The sequence below is a fragment of the Bactrocera dorsalis genome, chromosome 2 (genome assembly GCF_023373825.1).
Source record: "Bactrocera dorsalis isolate Fly_Bdor chromosome 2, ASM2337382v1, whole genome shotgun sequence".
Classification (NCBI taxonomy): domain Eukaryota; kingdom Metazoa; phylum Arthropoda; class Insecta; order Diptera; family Tephritidae; genus Bactrocera; species Bactrocera dorsalis.
The window spans coordinates 94,550,013-94,571,018 of record NC_064304.1 but is presented as its reverse complement, the minus strand read 5'-3'; the positions used below and the strand labels follow the sequence as shown (position 1 = coordinate 94,571,018).

At 33.9% G+C, this 21,006-nt stretch overlaps 1 protein-coding gene across 6 annotated transcripts in view; it reads right to left on the bottom strand.

Moving 5' to 3' along the window:
- The window catches only part of LOC105230932 (protein roadkill), a 173,701-nt gene that overhangs the window by 124,822 nt on the left and 27,873 nt on the right, over nucleotides 1-21,006 (bottom strand). The window contains exon 2 of one of the 6 annotated variants that reach the window (XM_049449724.1): nucleotides 590-660. The exons of the other annotated variants lie outside the window; for them this stretch is intronic. The gene's annotated coding sequence lies outside the window, so the exon portion shown is untranslated. The remainder of the gene's footprint in view (nucleotides 1-589; nucleotides 661-21,006) is intronic. 6 annotated transcript variants of the gene reach the window in all.

The following is a 21,006-nucleotide window of genomic DNA, read 5'->3' as shown; positions in this document are numbered from 1 at the left end:
CCTCATTAGCGTTGCCACTTGTTTTAAATTTGTTAAATATAGTTATATAAACATTTTTTGTGTCGTTCACAGGTTTTTGGTTACATTTTGTTGAATTATGGACATTATTTAATTAAAAGTTTAAATGTTATTAAGTGGATTAAACAGACATTTTGTGCTATAATAAACAAATAATTGTATGTCAACATCTCTAATATAAGGCTCAGTACAAGGATATACTGCTTAGATAATATTTTTTGGATGTTTAAAAATAAAAAGCCTTTTGGCAAAAACTTTTAATGTGGCAACATCGTTCATAAATTCAGCTACAGTGCATCAGTTTAACGCAAATTGTAATATAACGCATTTTCGGGTAATAATTCGTTCGTCAAAATTGATTTTTAAGAGTTATAGCATACAATTAGGCTCACAGAGAAGTTTTAGTGAGAACGTAGTGGAACGATTTTGAAAAGTACTTAAAAATATCCCATTTTTAAGCACACAACACCTATAATTTTTAAGTTGACATTTTGCAATATAACGTAACAATTTCTTGAGATTTTAAATTTTTGAAAAAATCCAGCAATTTTTTAAAAATATGAATACTTACAATCTAAAAATTCTGATGGCAAACACCACAGTCCAAACTAAATTGTATGTCATACAGAAACAATAACGTACCTGAAAAGAGAATACAAAATAATTTTAAAATATACTTTAATTAATGATAATTTTTAATATAATTTTTATAAAACATTGCCTACATTTCGGCGCGAAGAAATAAAAAGTGTTGAGGGTGAAATGATATACAAAATTTAGTAAATTTACTATTTTCCTTCAACTTTTCGGAGAAAAAATCAGAACACAAATTATAGTAACTAACTTGCCTTTGAAATACAACCCTGCCACATGTCATAGGCTAAATGTGTTTAATGAAGCGCTCAAGTGACTAAATCATATTGTCATTACAGTGAATGAAGTCAACGAAGCTGATGCAGCTCACTTTGATTGTAACGTTAACGATGGTAACGAAGTTTTCATCGAGGATACAGGGTGCAATTGGTTGCAGCGCTACTAAGCAAATGCATATTAGAATGATGAAGATGAACGATGATGACGTTGTTGACATTAATAAATGTTGATAATTGCTTGCAAACAACAACAAATAGAGAGCAACTACCGAACAAATGCGAAAATGTGCAAACAAAAACAAAAAAATTAAAAGTAAAAGCTACAGAGGCCAACAAATTAACAACAACTAAGTGAAACATGAAAGGCACGTTAGCTGGCAAACTAGGCGCAGGTGCACAGATGAGCGCAAAGAAAAAACTCTAACAACCACTACAACAACGAGAGCGCAACTGAAAGCAATGAAATGAATAACTTTTCCAAGCATTCAACATTGAAATGGGCCAAGAGCATCCAGCCAACCAACCAAACTAGCAAGTAAGTAGGCAAGCTGGCAACCAACTTACCAGCGAATGAGTAGTAGTAACCGCTTCATAGAGCGCGCGCAAGGTCGTTCCCTCAGTGCCTTCACCCGCCCGTAGCGCACAAAAGCTAATGAGATCGCAGCACTTACGGAAGGCGGAAAAGGAGATTGAGGTGATGGCAGCGCAGAACGGCTGCATTTGTGGCGTATTGAAGCATGGAGGACACTCACCCATACATATGGGCGAGTAGGTGAGCGTGCACATTGAATTTGGGGCAACGTCGTGTGATGAGGCAACCGACAGGCCTACGGCCTACAACAACAAGCAAACAAAGCCGCAACGCTACTAGTAGTAATAGCGTTGAGCGCCTAGCTCGCCAAAGAAGGGCGCTTTGCACCTTGACAGCGCGCGGCGGCGGTGGCGGCGGCGTCGCCTTTAACCCAGAAATGTGTGAAAAATGAAATACGCACAAATTCATATTTTTCCTTGTGCGCTTTACTTTGTTGTTGCCACGCACCGCACAACGCAATGTGCAAGGCAACGCAAACATGCAAACACAACAAAACAGCAAGTACGCGCTTATGCATAACGCGGTGCGCGCACACACACCGTTGTGCATTAACGCCTAGGCGGCGCGCACACAGCGAGCAGCAACGCGCAAGCATGTAAATGTGTAAAATTTACACGATAAATGTGAAATGAGGTTACCTACTTTTGAAGAAGGTCAAAACGACCCAAAACAATTGAACGAGTACGAGTGAACAAACGAGCCAACAAGCTCGTTGCGAGCGGCAAACGAACAAACGAGCATGCGGAGCGACGCGCAAAGTTGGCCGCGCTCAGCTAAAACTCATTTGCACGTTGCGTTGCGGCGCAACGAATTGAATGAGTGATTGAGCGCACGATGACGTTCTGCCCGCCTCGACTGCGCCGCTAACCATGTAACAAGCCGGTGAGCGTTTCAGCGGTACGCGGCACACGTTCAAACATGCGCGCGCTCAAAGAATATCTGCGTTGGCGCAGCTGTTGCGGCCGCATAGTTAACATTTCGGTTGAGTGTAATTTTGGCTTGGCGTATGACTACGCATAAAAGACGCCAAAGCCAATGAGTTAATGTGCACGCTAAAGCGGGTGAGCGCGTGATGTACATAGTATGTACATACATACGCGTGCGGGTGGCAATTAAAAGCATAAATTTTGAGATGGACCACACATACAAGCGCGTAACTACATCGATGTTATTGTTTGCCAGCTGGCCGCATGTGAGTAGCTTTGAAATGAAACTGGGTTGTTGTTATGTTTGTTGCTGTTGTTGCCTGATTGACGGTCAGAAAGTGTCAAACACTTAAAATGATGAACTATGCGCACGCCTTTGATGGCCGCGCGGCGTTGTATGATGACGCGCGCTTTGTGCACAGTGGGATGAGAAGCTTACGCTTAGTTAGATGGCATTTTTTTAAGGGCTAGAGCGCTATTAAGTTTTTAGATCTTTACGCAGGTTACGAAAAGCGATTTTAGTATGGATTCTTCTATATTTTAAGCTCTCAATTCTTGTTTATCTTTTAATGCGGATATTTTACAAAATTTTCCGCATCGATAGAGATGAGCTTCGGAGAATCGTGGTTAAAGTTCAGATAGCTTTTAACTAAAATTTGTGTGCTTTCTATTGGGAACCAAAACAATAAGTAGAGTTACTGGCCTTTGGAACGAAATCTTCATTTTTCATTGAAAGCTACATCTTTTATTGAAAGTAACTATTTTTATTGAAAACAATATTTTTTATTGAAAGTAACTGTTTTTATTAAAAACAAAATTTTTATATAAAGTAATTTTTTTAATTAAAGCAACTTTTTATTTAAAGCAAAATTTTTATTTAAAACAATATTTTTTTATTTAAAACAATATTTTTTTATTGAAAACAATTTTTTTATTGAAAGCAATATTTTTTATTGAAAGCAACAATTTTTATTGAAAGCAACTTTTTTATTAGGCAATTGAAAAATAATTATTTACTATTTTATGTCCAAAATTTTTTACTGAAAATTTTGCAAAACGCACCCACAGTGGCACACTTTGGGCGTTAGCGTTTGCCTCGATGAGTTCAGGTCAACTCGTTTGTGCTAGCACTAGTGGAATGTGGCCAAATGAAACTAAAAAAGCAACAACAACAACAACAGCAATGCATGTCAAATAGTGTAACACCAACGCAACAATAAAAGCTCTCAAAGCAGCAACAACAAGCAACTGAGGCCAATGCTACCAATAGCTACGAAAGCACATGGTTACACACACTAGCACGCGTGTACGAATATATACATATGTATATATGAATATGTGTGTTACTGTATACAAATTGGTTGTGTGTAGAACGTCGCTTTGGCTTTTCCTGTTGCTACTGGCGGTTTGCAGCTGCTGCTGCTTCTACTGCCGTTGTCGCTCGCTCGCTCGCCTGCTCATGTTGTTGGCACTGCCAGCATTCGTCTACAGCGAACGACGACGTGTTGTTGCAGCAGCTGCTTTTGTTTGTAGTCATTACAATTTTTGGAGGTGGCGGCCCTGTAGAATATTTTTCGTATGGCCCTGTACGACTTAAAAAGCAAGGCAATCACCAAACCAAAATACAAAAAAAAATCGAAATTAATAAATAAATATTGTAAATGGAACACAAACTGTAATAAGAAGTAATCTGTGCGACGCTTTGAAGTACAAAAATATTCAGTGGCGGCTAATTCGAACAAATGCGGATCAATGTTGCAGTAGCAGGGCGCCTAATCAAGGTGTTTTGTTAGAAGAGAATGAAATTCCTTCGGTTTTTGTTTTGTTTTTTTTTTTTGGTCTTTTTCAAAACGACGGCCAGGAAATATATATTTTTTGTAATAATAAAGTCAAGAAAAAGCAGACAGACTAGAAGTAATTTTTTATATTTTTTAAATTTAATTTTATCGTGGATCACTGGAGTCCGATGTCGGATAACATTTCTCCTTGATTAATTTTTCAATATACCATTTTTAGTCGCTTTATCCGTCAAAATATCCCGACTTGGACTTGCTTTACAAAGAAATTTTCTAATTTTAGCAACTCGTTAAAAGAGAATTCGTCGAAAAGAACTAAAAAAAATTGAAATATGTACAATCTAATCAAATTTCGGACTCTGATTGATCCATTCATTCTCTCCCTAGATTGGTACAACCCCTTTTATGTTCGTGTGAAATTTGATCTCCATATGCGAATTAGTTTGTCTCCAAGACGAACACTTTGTCTGGCAATTTTTACCATGGAACGAGTTGGATTGAAATGTTGTGTTTCTAATGGAATCACGACTACCAAGTAGCTGAAAATGTGTTTAAGTCTTTTATCACGAAAACATCGAACCTGTGGTGGTCGCCTTGTCAACAGTGAGATATTAGAGGATCTCATCTTCCCTTATGGATTATACAAAAACAGTTTGGTTAAAGTTTAGGAGATAAAGCGTGCCAATCAAACGCGTGGACCTGAATCGTTTACAAAAACGATGTCTAGTAGACTTCACCAAACGCATCATTACTGGTACCGACACTTAGGTTAATGAATATGACAGTGTAACAATCTAGCGAATGGCGCTCTGAAAACGAGACGAATAACGAAAAAACCAAAATTCGCTGAAGGCACAATGGCCATCCCACCTGAGGCTTATTCTATTGAGTCTGTTTTGTAGGCTATAATAAAGATTTGTATTATAAATAAAGTATTTTTTGTAATAGATACTCGGGGTTCACAATATCCACTCCCTACTATTTATAAAAAAAAATATCAATAAATAATATCGATAAATAAGTTATAAACACAGCAAAACAATTATACTGCCACACCCTGTATATTGACAAAACTCAGTGCTTAGATTAGCTTAGTTTTCACTAAAGCTATTTAAGTCGTGTGAATTTTTGCTACAACTTTATTTTGCCTATACTTCAGTGCGACAGTGCGCAAGACTTCAACATCGGCGAAGGTCCAACGCATTTGTTGCCTATCTTTTAGCGCGTTTTGTCTTATGCCATGTGCTTTAAACCTTTCTGTACGCTTGTGAATTACATTGAACTCGGCTGAAGTGTTAATTTTTGAATGTTAATCAAACAACGGAGGCTGTTTTCAGACTACAATGCTCTCATACGAATTAGAAATCTTTAAATGAATTTACCTTGTAAGCCAATTCAGGGTTAATCTCTTAACCTTAGGTCAAAACGTCACTGAGCCGATTTCTAAGTTCAAATTTGTATTTGTTTGTGCGTGTATTTTTGTCTTCGTTGACAATGGCAGTGAATGAAACTTGGCTTAGCATGGAACTGTATTTTTAGCCACCAACAATAACAAGGCACATTTCAAAGCTTAATATGCGCTAATTTGTTTTGAAATGTTAAGTTCTGTTATTTTTAGTTTCGTCGTTTTTCTATTTCCTCTTTTTTGTCGCCATTAAACGTGACATTCACGTATAGTACGTTTATTGTTTTTGTTTTTGCCTCAGACTTCCCTCACTTGTTATAGTATGTGACATGCGAAAAGCTTTGACATGTGTGCGCACGCGTGCCTTCGAATGCAACAACAGCAAAAACAAATTAACAAACAATTTTTATTAATTTTTATGTTGTCATATTAAACGTGAGAGCACAGCTGGTCGAGTAGCCATGCGCGATTGGGTGAATGACAATAAAACATAATTGCATGTGGTATGAAACGCAAACAACAACAACAAGAACGTCAGAAACCCTATATCGAAATGGTTGCAATTTACGTGTTTTCTATTGTAATTGGATATTATAATTGAAAATTAAAAAAAATATATATCAAAACGAATATAAAAAAATTCATAGAAAAAATATTAAAAGAATCTACATATGTATATACATAACACACAATAAAAAACATAAACAAATAATTATAAAAAAGTAAAATTTATATAAAGAAAAATATTTAAGAAATAAAAATAACGAAGAGAATCACTTTTAGAAAAATCAAATAATTAAGTAATAAAGATTAATTATAAATTTAAAAATAAATAAATAAAAATATGGATGGCAAAGAAGAAAATATATTTGTAATACATTTAATTGTAATTTAAAAAATATAAAAATAATAAAATTAGCTTAATTTAATTAAATAATAATAATAATTTGGAAAATTTTATAAAAAAGAAATTTAATAAAATTATATAATTTAAAATAATAAATTAAAATTTAACATAACTTAAATATTATAAAAAAAAGTATTAAAACAATATTACAACCAAATTTTAGTAAAAAATTATTTCAAGAATTTTATAAAAAAAAACAAATACGGATGAGATATAATAGAAAAAATTTATTTGTGATGCATTAAATTTTAATTAAAAAAAATTATTATTATTAAATATTGATGAAGTCATAAAATTATTTTAAAAAAATATGTGAAAAAGAAAAATATAAAAAAAATTAATAAAAAATAAATAATAAAAAATACTTGAAAAAATGTGAAAAAAATTAATTTAATATAATAAATATGAATGCAATATAACTTAAAAAAAATTAAAAAAGGATTTAAAAAATAGAACAAATTTTTAAATTAAAAAAATATTTGAACAATTTTTTAAAAACAAATATCGATGAAATAGAAAAAAATATATTTTTGATGCATTTAATTGTAATTTAAATATTATAAAAAAACGAAAAAATACTGATTGTTAAATATTGATAAATTTATTAAAAAAATATGTGAAAATTAAAAATATTAAACTAAATTTTTTATTAAAATTAACCAAATAAATTAAAAATATTTGAAAAATTTGAAAATTTTATTTAAAAAAAATAAATTTAATATAATTTAATATAATAAATTTTAATTCAATATAAATTAAAATAAAAAAAAGCATTTAAAAAAATATTAAAACAATATTTCAATTAAAAATATATCTGAACAACTTTATGAAAAATTTATATTTAAATTCAATATAATAAAACAAATATTATATTAAGATAAGAAGTAATGCAAAATCAAAAAAAATACCATAACATTTTAAAAGAATTAAAATATGCGTAAATTATACAGCAAATTTAAGAAAATTACAATAAATTAAAAAAAAAATAAGTATTATTTAATATTGCATATTTCTATTAATTAAGAGTATTTACTGTATTATTATTATTTTACCCTGAAAAAAGAAATGATTTATTTACTTTTCCGTTAATAATATTTTTCTTTAAGTTGTAATTAATCTTTAATATTTTTATATTTAAAAAAATAAAAAAAAAAATATTATTTTATATTTTTACATAAATTATTATTATTATTTTTTAATAATTTTTAACTTTTCGATACAATTCTTTTGTAGCGATTTATTTTTGCTAACTTGTTTATTTTTATTTTTTATTTAATGTATTTATATTATTGTTATGAATTTTGAATACATTTTTTTATTTTAATTTTTTTAATAGAATAATAATTTTAGAATAAGAACTAATTTTTGTATAAATACTTTTTATTAATTTATTTATGAATCATTTTTATTAACATCTAAATAATTCGAAATCTGTGTTTATAGCTTCCGACCACTTCACTTCAAACAAAAATATTCGAACGTCATTCTCCAGAATAGAACCACGTTAATACAAACATAAAAAGCATGTAAAATATATGTGAATATGTATGTGTATGTGTTTGTACCACGCTATCAACTTAGCTGTCTGAATATTTATCGAACCTAATAATAGAGCAGAGCAGAGCAGAACCGCTTAGTAGTCTGTCCTTCCTTGTCAATTGGCGTCCTTCACCTCAGACATCCATTTTAATTAGTGCTGACGCCGATTGAACGAATGACTAACTGTCCAACTGAATAAGCAACAGATCAGGCAAGCTTAGACAACACATACATACATACAATTCTAATATACATAAGTACATTATGTGGCGCTGCTGGAGAGGCGGAAAAATGCTAGGCGCTGCGCGAGGCAAAGGCAGTAAAGTGGCGCGCTCATTTAAGGCCAACGCAGTACTAAAAATCAATCCAAGCTCACATTCAATGCGCCAGCGTTCACGCTCATAAATGGAGTTCAATGTTTTATTCTAATTAAGTCAGAGTTAGCGGCGCTCACCATACGAGCACATCTGTAGTCAGTTAAGCTAAAGCTTTGAGTGGATACCCCAGTGCGAATTACACCAAATAACCGTGATTATTACAAGTAAATAAGTAATTAAAATTGTAATCATAATTAAATTTGAAAATATGATTAAAATTGTACTATATTGATTATTTTTTCAGATGTGAGAAATACAAAAACAAAGACAAGGCAGACAACTACTGACAGTTGTCAAGTGACAACTGCTCTAAAGCCAGCAATAAATTAAAAATAAGGCGACACCGACGGCGCGCTGTTTCGATGTCAGCGCCGCATGCACGATTGTAGGTGTGATTAGTGCCATACTGGGACAAATTGTGTCATTGTTATCGGCAAACGTTTGGTCGTCGCCCCCCAGCAACGGCAGCGGCGCATCAGATACATTGGTGGGTATTAATAAAACGCGTGAAATTGAAATTGAAATAAAATCATGTCATCATCGACACTATTTCGTTGATTTTAATTTTTTTACTTTTGTATTTGATTGTGTTAATGGCTATTTGGGTCTTCGCGCTTTGTCAGCTAGACGCCATGTTAGGGAAGTCTCATTATCATTGTAGCTGATTAAATTTTGGGTAAAAGTTTCACTATCTATCTGGCCATCTATGAGCATATGGAGCACACAGATATGTATATACAGAAAGTTCCAATGCCAAAAGAGCTTTAAGGTAGAAGACGGTTGTAAGCTAAAGTGGAACATAAACGACGAAACAGTAGCATTGCGGTAGCTTTTGGTATTATAGAGACAAAGTTATATTTGCCTGATGTCACTTTAACGGTAGATAAAGCGCATTACAACCTTCTACAGTGGTCGTTTATCGACTATGTAGTGGGTAAAAATTAAAAAGGCGATGGAATGAAGCACACAATAAAATGAGCTAAGCTAATTACAGAAGAAAAAAACTAGACCAGATTTATATGCGTTGCACAGGAATCGCTGCACAGACAAAGGCTGCACATAATTCGTTCTTTTAACTAGATAGCATATCGGTGGAGCAACCTACCCTTTTGAGGAAAGCTTAGCTAAACCTATCGTCATATACAAGTTTTCTCAACCTTTAAATAGACTTTCGGAAGAGTGGCAAACTCTGGTCCTTGTTTGGTTCATAATGAAGAAAAATGAATATTTTAAATACACAGATGAAGATAGTAAAGTTTACGGAGTCCAACTTAAAGTCGCTTAAAATAAAGAATAAAATACTGTTGATAGACCTTTGGAAAGCCTACACCGCGGTGCTATCCTAACAATAAATATGACAGTGTTGTGGTTAGACTAGTATTATTTATCAATATCTTAGCTTATGTAAGGTAGAGGTCATCTATTTCATTGTTGGGGAATTGGCCCGAACGGCCTCTTTTCTAAGCTATCTAAAGAGTTAGGTTAGGTTAGGTTACATGACTGATCCCTCAAGTTGGCTGGGGATCATACTTAGACTACTATGTACTATTTTTTATGAAACCAGATAAAAACTCCTGTAGTTGGATATCATTGGCCATCGAACAAGCGCCTAGAACCCAAGCCTGCTTACTATTTCTATTCCCGCTACCTAACCTCGATGTCTGATAGTATGAGATCCAAGGTGTTCTAGCGCTGATCTGGTAAAGGCGGAACATTCGAAAAGAAAGTGTTGAAATGATTCTATTTGTTCAATTGTACCGCATATATTCCGATCGAATACTCTCCAGTTAGAACTTATGCAACCATTCAAAAGGTAACTTTGCTGAATGCGAAGAGCTCAGAGGAAAGAAGAAAACAGAATCACTGCTCGGATTGAACTTCAATATCTTATTACCCAGTCGTCGACGGCGACAAAGTAAGTAAGAACTGAAAATTCCATGACAAAGATGGATGTACCGTGACATATGCTGTCGCCGATATAATAATGGTAATGGTATTTCTTAGGTCTCTTGAACTGGCTAGGTCATATCGTTCGAATGGATAAAAGCACTCCAGCTTTGAAAGTATTCGACGCAGTACCAACGGGGGAAGCAGAGAAAGAGGAAGACCTCCACTTCGTTGAAAAGACCAGGTGGAGAAGGACCTGGTTACACTTGGCATCTCCAATTGCCGCCAAACAGCGAAACGCAAGAACGACTGGCACGTTGTTGTAAACTCGGTTTGAACTACGTAAGCGGTGTCTACGCCAGTAAAGAAGAAGATTCCCGACATTAATGAAATTGGAAATCAGAAATTTAAGGAACTATGTACATAACTAAACAAAATATTTGCTTTTCATCAAATATTTGCTGAATTTCAAAACACTGTCTTTATATGTATATACCGCATTGGCAATGAGATCCTAAGTATACACAACACTCCACTTTAGCCGTCAGTTCGAGAGCATGAACTCACCCCAGAATATATGTACATACTGCCATATATTGTAGGTATGTGTACACAAATACAAACGGATGTGTGTTTATTCAACTCTAAAAACTGTACCTTCAGCACAGTTAGATCGAGGGCAACACTCCCCCAATACAAAGTGCCCCTCAACTGAATGCCAACAGCAAATACATAGAATGTCGACTTGTTTAGGTGTTTTGTGAGTGTATAGGTGCATAAATGTGTGTGTATGTGTACGAATGTATGAATTTGTGTTGGCAGCATTCACACATTACAGTTGCCTGCATTTCTAGGACACAACATTTTGTCAGCATATCACACCACCCTATTTGGTTGGCCTATGAACGCCCTGTCGCTACGGTTATTTAGTATGAATTTTTAACCCGCGCCAGAGTTTGTCAACTAACCGACCCCCAACCGAGCACCAACCCCACCCACCTTAACTGTGTTCATAAAATATTAAAGAGGGCCAACGTCGCGGCCGAAGGACTTAAGTGTTCCAAATGTTCAATGATATGAAATTGTGCACTGGTTCTATGTGGTCGGAGGGTATGAGTATGTGTGTGTTTGCGAGAGCGTGTCTGTGAGTGTATGCAAAGTGGGCGTGATCCAACGTAAAGCTGTCAGGCGTACAATTCAACGCTTTGTTGAGTGTAAAATCAACAAATTTCTGGAAGTGGATTTACAAATTTGCATAAACAAATAAATACAAACACCTCGATTTATATGTAAGTGGAATACATACATACATATATCCCGGCAATTATAAGGGTTTGTGGACAAAAGGTGTCCCATTATGAAGCCGAGCATTGAATTAATGAAGATTTTATTTAGCTTTATATTGTTTACGATAGTGGTTAACTATACAGCTTAAGCCCATGAATTACAAGACAAGTACTGCGTAAGATTCCATATTCATTGGGTAGCCTGAAACTAGATATTACCAAATATTTCACGACTCCTTCTAATAAGAAACGAAGAGTAGTAAAATTGATGATTTGTAGTGAACGCTTCATTGACATCCCGATAAAATTCGGAGAAGTAATTCTTGAGAAAATCTCAGTGGTGGAGTACGGAGTATGGATTATAATATTATTTAAAAGCTTTACTCGCCAATGGTTTATTAACATAGCACTGGACACTGATAATGGAGACGTCAAACGAGCAAATAAAAGGTCGTTTCAGTACAGGTGTACAGGTATTTGAAAATATTCTCCAAAAATTTGATATTAATCCAAACTACAAATACGAGGCTCGCTTCAATTTGTGTGAAAAAAAATTAAACTCTAGTTGGATTTCGAGGAAAATACTTCATCAGCGTTTCACAGGTTATTTAAAACATATTAGACCCACTATTCATCGAAAAATTTAATATAACGTTAAACCACAGGGATCACTGGGAGGAATTTACTATAGAAGAAAAATAATAAGAAATTTGGCCCCCATCAAAGTCTTCTTCTTCTTCTTTATTGAGGTAGACATCGCTTACGCGGTTACAGCCGGAAGGTGGAGGCATGTGTAGAAGTTCACGCTAGTCAGGAAATTTCTCTGAGCGCCATTCACTTGGGAATGACCAGAAACGATTCCTTTATAAATGGCTTAAGCAGCTCACGACTTCCGGTCTTAGACCAATTATTTTCTGGGTAGCCAAAACATGAAGGCGAGCTAAATTAAAAAGGCGAAACATTCCTTCTCAGGGTTAAGCACTGGGTTTGGGACCCGCATCGTGAAGAAACACTCTTAATGAAAAAAGTCTTATACTACGACGCATAAAGTAAAAACAGAGATGCAAGCAAACATATACGAAAATACTCTCAAATGCAATGCATAACACAAAAGTAAGCGCAGGTATGCATTCAAGTACAAAGCAATGCTTATTATTAATTTGAAATGTGTGTTAGAGAGAGAGTGACCCTGCATGTGAAAACAAGGTTAAGAATTGCAGTAGAAGTTTAGGGAAATAATTAAATAAATATCACTTACTTCCTGCCAATAATATAATATTATTTACATTGAAACTAAATATTCTACAATTGCTTGCTTTACGAAACCCAAATGGGGGTAATTTGATTAATTCATACATTGCACCATCTCTCCGACTGAATTCTTGAGTAAATTTTCATTTTTGACAGCAAAAAAATTCCAATTGTCTTGGAGTACCAATCAACTAAGTGACACCATTATTTGCTTCGAAAGGACGGTCTAGGATGACTTACTGTAAATACATATGTATGTACATTTATGTATTAAATGTCCTCAAATATAATATACATATATATGTATATATATATTTATGTATGGACTGTGTGTACCTTGAATTCAAACGCTGTAAACCGCCCTTGAGAAAATCTACGAACATTTTGATTTTAGCTGCGTGGATAAATGCGCTTCAGAGATGCTTTCATTTTGTAAAGGGTGATTTTTTAAGAGCTTGATAACTTTTTTAAAAAAAAAAACGCATAAAATTTGCAAAATCTCATCGGTTCTTTATTTGAAACGTTAGATTGGTTCATGACATTTACTTTTTGAAGATAATTTCATTTAAATTTTGACCGCGGCTGCGTCTTAGGTGGTCCATTCGGAAAGTCCAATTTTGGGCAACTTTTTCGAGCATTTCGGCCGGAATAGCCCGAATTTCTTCGGAAATGTTGTCTTCCAAAGCTGGAATAGTTGCTGGCTTATTTCTGTAGACTTTAGACTTGACGTAGCCCCACAAAAAATAGTCTAAAGGCGTTAAATCGCATGATCTTGGTGGCCAACTTACGGGTCCATTTCTTGAGATGAATTGTTGTCCGAAGTTTTCCCTCAAAATGGCCATAGAATCGCGAGCTGTGTGGCATGTAGCGCCATCTTGTTGAAACCACATGTCAACCAAGTTCAGTTCTTCCATTTTTGGCAACAAAAAGTTTGTTAGCATCGAACGATAGCGATCGCCATTCACCGTAACGTTGCGTCCAACAGCATCTTTGAAAAAATACGGTCCAATGATTCCACCAGCGTACAAACCACACCAAACAGTGCATTTTTCGGGATGCATGGGCAGTTCTTGAACGGCTTCTGGTTGCTCTTCACCCCAAATGCGGCAATTTTGCTTATTTACGTAGCCATTCAACCAGAAATGAGCCTCATCGCTGAACAAAATTTGTCGATAAAAAACATTTCGAACCGAACACTGATTTTGGTAATAAAATTCTATGATTTGCAAGCGTTGCTCGTTAGTAAGTCTATTCATGATGAAATGTCAAAGCATACTGAGCATCTTTCTCTTTGACACCATGTCTGAAATCCCACGTGATCTGTCAAATACTAATGCATGAAAATCCTAACCTCAAAAAAATCACCCGTTATAACCGCAGCGCAGCATTGATGAATGTAATGTAGAAATTCACATGCTGGTACCCCTATCTGGTGGAGAGCGATAAAAAGAATTCCCGAAAAATTATGCGCAAGAGTGCACAATTCTGATTGAAGTCAATGGCCATAAATGAAAGATTTTCTATTTATGCTTCGGATTGTATACGTAAAAACACTTGAAAACAAATGAAATATACAATATTGATTGAATATGTGGAATGCCGAAAATTAAGAGTGAAAAATAAAGTTTAAACTGAAATGTTAGGTTATTTTGGTTGGTTGAATTACGAAAAGAACTTTTGCGGCGACTAGAAGCTGACAAGTAACGAGGTTTTCAACACTACAAAAGTAGATGGAACGGCGGCATATTTTTCCCCGCTTTTTTGACATATCTCTTCAGTAAGGTTCCACTTCATCATGGAAGGATATGCAGTCCAACAACGTGTAGAACTTATTAAAATTTATCACCGAAATTCGGAGTCAATGGACTCATATTTAAGAGCCACTACGTTCAATTTATGATCGGCATAATCGGCCTGTCAGATCAACAATTGAGTGTCTAGTGGAAAAATTTTAATCCACAGCACAATACAAAAATTTCCGGTGCGAGTGTGACAAAGAAGTGCCCATAGTATCGAGAATATTGCTGCCACCAACGCATCAATTGAGGAAAACCCAAATCTGCATCTCACACATCTTACAAGAACATATTGACGCAAAAACTGAAACCGCTTGACCACCAGAATCGTCGTATTTTCGTGAATTGGGCTGAGCAACAACTCGAAAATGATCCGGAATTTTATCGAAAAATCATCTTTAGCTATGAGGCTCATTTATGGCTGAATGGCATCGTTAATATGCAAAATATGCGTTATTTGTCAGGCAGCAATTGACACATACTCCATGAGTCACCATTGCATCCCGAAAAAATGACTGTTTGATGCGACTTATGGGCCGGCGGCGTCATTGGACCGTACTTCTTCCGTGATGATCAAGACCGACACGTTACTGTGAGTAGGATTCGCTGCCACTCGATGATAAGCGAATGTTTTTGGCCCGAATTGGATAATATGGTCTTGGCCAATATGTGGTTCCAACAGGAGGGTGCCACAAGCTCCACAGCGAATGTCACAATCGATTTATTGAAAATAAGGTTTGGTGAACGTGTTATCTCACGAAATGGCCCAGTCAATTGGCCGCCTCGATCGTGCGATTTGACGCCGTTAGACTATTTCCTGTGGAGCTACGTCAAGTCTATGGTCTATGCCAACAAGTCAGCGACGATTGATGAACTTCATACGAATATCGAACTTGAAATTGCAGCGGTATCTGACGATTTATGCTTGAAAACTGTCGAAAATTGGGTTCAGCGTCTGGACTTCTGCAAGCGTGCTTGTAGTGACACATAATGGCATCAAATGTACTTCCACAGGAAGGAATAAAGAATTTCATTGATATCCCAAACCGTTTTTATTTTATTAAAAAAAAGTTTGTAGCTCTCTTATTGAAAAACCTTTTACTTATAATTGAGCTACTTTCGAAAACTAAAAAAGTAAAAAAGAGAAATAATGTCAAAAATTTGTCTCCGCAATTTTGCATCGACCATTTTTTTCTTCTGGAAATATAAAAGAACTTTTCTTTTGAATCACAAGTTTTATGTTTTGCATTACAATTTTTAATATATGGCAACTCTGCTCATTTAAGAATATTGACTAATAAGAACATGCCTTTAAAACAAAAAAAAATAAAGAAGTAAAATAAAAAATACGCGGAAAATAATTTGTTTTTGAATTGCAAGTGGACTTTTATCGCAACTTTGCAGTACTTTGAGCTTTTCAAGATTTCTCAAAATGTAATAAATCTAAAACAAAATAATTAATAAATCAAAAGCAAAATAGAAAAACAAGTTCAGAATCGCACTGCAGCGCTTTGAGAATGTCAAGGCAAGCCGGTGAAAATCCTTCGATGTGTCAATAATATCGAAAGTCGATTACTAACACACCCACAATAATCGATACATGTATAATTAGGGAGTGCTTGAAATAGTTTTTTTTCATTAAATTATTGAAACTAAAGCTAAACTACATACATACATATGTAAGTGCACACAAATCAACGCACTGAACTGAAAATATACACGGGAACATTAGTTTCAATGTTTGTAACGGTATTGGATTTAATTCCATTTTTTCACGACAAAAACAATTAGTAACGCCTGTGTGTTGGACTTTTAAGTTTAATCAGATTGAATTTTCACGCCATTTACAGCGAGCGTAACATTACGGCTTCCGCGTGTATTACAACAAAAATGCATAAACGAAATATAGATAACAACAAATACACACGCACACACTCGCAGATAAAATAGCAAGTACATTTCCGATGTGCGACATAAGATTCCCATAGAACTATGTATTATGTACATGTATATCTATGTATGTATATTTATGTATGCAAATGAATATTTGATGTGATGATGACCTTTTCGCGCCCGCCCGAACGACTAACCTACAATTACAGTGCACATTACAAAAATTCAAACATAGATATGGACATGCGAGCGAAGTGGAGAAGGCATGTGCTACCTTCAAAAAAAAAAACAAGAAAAAACACAAAACGAAAAAAATCACTACAAAATGTGCCTGAAAGAGCGAATGCTTTGCATTTCCTTATAAATCATAAATAATGACAAGGTGCTGCAACAAAACCAACAACAACAAAGTATTTATTTACGAAATGCGCCATTTATGAGCACGAACGGGCGCACAGGCGAATTTTGTACTCGCAATACCGTTATAGCGCCGGCAATAATAATTACAGCAACCAATGTCAATAACATTTGCAACAATTAACAATAATAATAACAACAACAACAGAATGTATTATTTGTCGCATTTTGTGTTATGGCGTGTATGGCGCAAATGTTGTCGCACTTTATTGTTGCTAGTGGTTGTCATTGTTAGCAACATGCAATTACTGTTAGCGATTTCAATAGCATAGCAACAACACCGCTATAGCACCTATGAAAATGACTACTCTACTATGCTGCATTAGGTTTGACGCTTTTGGCGGCAAAGGCGGCTCATCATCCCGCTTTCGCGCGTTGCAACAACAATATAGAGGAAACGATTTGCACCAAGGTGTAGATACATAGTGCTGTCTAACGGTTTTTGAATGATGCGTTCGGACTTTCACTGTTTCACTGTAATTTATAGATACACATATGAGTTATAAATGAGGTAGAAACAGCTTTTTATTTTTTTCTGTAGTGCGAAGAGAGCTTAAGCAATTTTCATACCATACGGGTATGAAAGCTTTGACACTTTGGTTCAATTAGACTAAAAAATAATTAATTTTATAAAAATCGTTTGCTTAATTGCAAATATAAATATAAAAATTTATTTAAATTATAAATAAAAAGCTTCTTAAAAGCTTTCACTTAAAAAAGTTAAAAGTGAAAGCTTTCACACTTAAAAGGCTTGGTTTCGAGATTATCAAATAAGATATGTGATTTAAACAAACATATGCAAATTTTATAATAAATAAGCTTTCAATAATTTTGTATAATAATAAGCTTAAATAGAGTTTCAAAACGTGAAATGATGAGTATACAGAGAATTTTTTTTATTAAAATGAACGAAAGCTGTATGTTATAGCTTAAACAGCATACTTAATGTGAAAGCTTCTATGATAAGCAATAGAAACTTAATTTTAAAAAGGTGTCTAAAAATTAATTTCTGAAAAGGAGAAAACTCAACAAAGTGAGCTTTGAATTTGGACATTGTTAAATATACAAAATTGCTTAAAGAGGCGGATTTTAATGAAAAATATTTATTAACTGTATATTAAGAAAAGAAAGAGAAATTATAAGAGAAAACAATTAGGGAAGTATGTAAGTGAGGACTATGTTTTGGAAAACATTAAAATTAAAATTTTCGAAAATTTTTTTTTTGCAGAAGCTTTTTAAAATTTTATGAAAGCTTACACGAAAGCTTTAAAATATTTTTGTACATAAAATAAGTATTAAAGATTACAAATATATAATATTTTTTTTAAATAAAAATAAAAGCATAAAAGCTTTCACTATAGTAAATATTTATATATACATATCTATGCTAAGCTTTTGCGCATATTACATTATTTCCACACCAAATTCCATACAACGAGCAACACAAATGTGTTGTTATATGTACATATATTAACAAGAAGGCATAAGAAGCTTAGTACAAAACAAGTAATGAAAACTCTAATTTTTAAAAGTATTTTTCAAGGTCTTACATGAAAGCTTTAAAATATTTTTTGTTACATAAAATAAGCCTTAAAGATTACAAATATATAATTATGTTTTTTTTTTAGTTATCCTATAAAAGCTTTCACCATAATAAATATGTATGTTAAACTTTTGCGCATATTACATGATTTCCACACCAAATTTCCAAACAACGAACAATTATGTTGTTATATATTAACAAGAAGGCATAAGAAGCTTTAAGGATAATGAAAGCTTAACAAAAGTAAAAGCTTTCAATTTGAATTTTCATTCAGACTATTAGGCTTACTACATATCAAGTACGACTTGCAACGGCAACGTTGATATGTATTTCAAGTAATAAACACATGAAGCATGCTAACAGTGCATTAAAAAAGTAGCCAACTTTGCTGTACTTGTTAATATGTACATATGTATGTATGAAATATATGTATGTATATTATATAATATGATGCCTTAAGCATTTTGGTGTTAAAAACCAATTCGAAAACGTGTACACCCAAACGTGCTGAAAACGAGGTCAAAATTTTCAATTATACAAAAGCAATAAAAGCAGAGGTTTTCTAGACAGCCGCCAACTTGGAAATAATAAATACTAGACAAATCGCGCAGGGCCTCGGGTTCTAATGCAGACATATCTACATAAGTACATGCATATGTACATATGTATATTTGTAAGTTTGTATATGTTTAGCTGTAATTTACATGAGTTTATGTAGCAGGCACGCAATTACACCTACATAAGGTAATACGTGGGTTCGTACATATTTATGGCTGTATGTATGTATGTATGTACATATGTGTGTATTGGTAAAGCAATGAGGTAGTGAAATAATAAGGCTAAAGCTTCCACTTAAACATACTTATTAATCATATTTATGTGCATAACATTGCTTTCCATTGCGTTCGGCATAATTCAAGTTGCTTTTTGCGTTCACAAAAGGTTAAATTACTATAAAAAATTGAAGTGAAGTATACATATACAACTTGTGAAGTATACAATTTGAATGCTAAAATGATGCTGAAAATTCAATGTTTTGACTTTGACGTCATTGTCAATTTAATTATTACAAGTCGCACAAGCGCTCAAACACATGCACACATTAACTGAACAATCTAGATGTCAGTGTTTGTGTGTGTGTGTTTGGCGATGGCATACGCCATGAATATTTTAAAGGCGGAAGTGTAGCGAGATGCTTCAATGAAGCCGAGAGGAAAAATGCGAACGTAAATCATAAGTATTCATAAGTAATTGTTTACCATACATGTGTGCACGTTTGTGTGTGTGTTGCTTGTGAAAATTTCAAATTTCATTCCTATTGTCAGCTGCAAAGCAAACACATGTTTATCTACTAATTATGTATGTGTGTGTGTCGGTATGTATGCACTTGAACGTGTTTTTTAATATAACTAAAGATTTTCGATAAAAAATCTGTTTTAAGTTCTAGCTGTTGAGAGCATCATTTTCAAGGTCGTTTAGGTTTTACTCGCTGGTATGACTACAAACTTGTAGCCACGTGTTGTTGTAGCGAGTAAAGCAAATATACAAAACATACGTAAAATCCATGTATGTATGCAATATTCTTAGTGGGCGTACAGGCACGTTCGGGTATAATTATATTCTATTATATAATATAATTGTTATATTTTAAGTTTAATTAAAAAAAAAAAAACACTTTCTCAAAATTTAATAAAACACGTATTAAAATTAATTCATTTGGTAAGAGGAAGAGAAAATTTGCTAAAGTTTTTGAAAACTTTAAAAGCTCCGAACTTCAAATTTTTGCATACGCTTCGTTCACAGTTTCTTGATTATATATTGATGAAAGCTTTTTAAAAGCTCCAAGGCAAAAAACAAACTACCCAATATTTTATAAAGCACGTAAAGAAATAAATTCATTTTTTTATATGACTTAAAGCTTTTTAAAAGCTTCAAATATCAAAAGCTATTTTAAAACTTTGAGCTTCAAGTTTTTCGCATACCTTCGCTTACAGCTTGCTGATAAAATCTTGATGAAAGCTCTGTAAAAGCTTGGAGGTTCAAACTTTTTGCATACATAACTTGTATTCACAGTTGGTTGACTAAATCTTGATGAAAGCGCTTTAAAAGCTTCGAAAGAAATAAATTCAAATTTGTATAAATTATTTGAAGCTTTTTAAAAGCTTCGAATATCAAAAACTCTTTAAAAGCTTCGAGCTTCAAACTTTTTACGTACATTTTGTTCACAGTTTGTTGATAAAATCTTAATGAAAGCTCTGTAAAAACTTCGAGCTTCAAACTCTACGCATATTTAACTTGTATTCACAGTTTATTGACTAAATCTTGATGAAAGCGCTTTAAAAGCTACGAAAGTTTCTTATGCCTAACTGACATTCACACTATTATTGGAGTAATAAAAGAGAGCCTAAAATCTTTAAACTCTCGCTTTATAAGTATACAGTAAAAGTTATACTAGTATAAGTATACTAAGCTATTTAGACTGCTCCTTTCCATAAATGTAT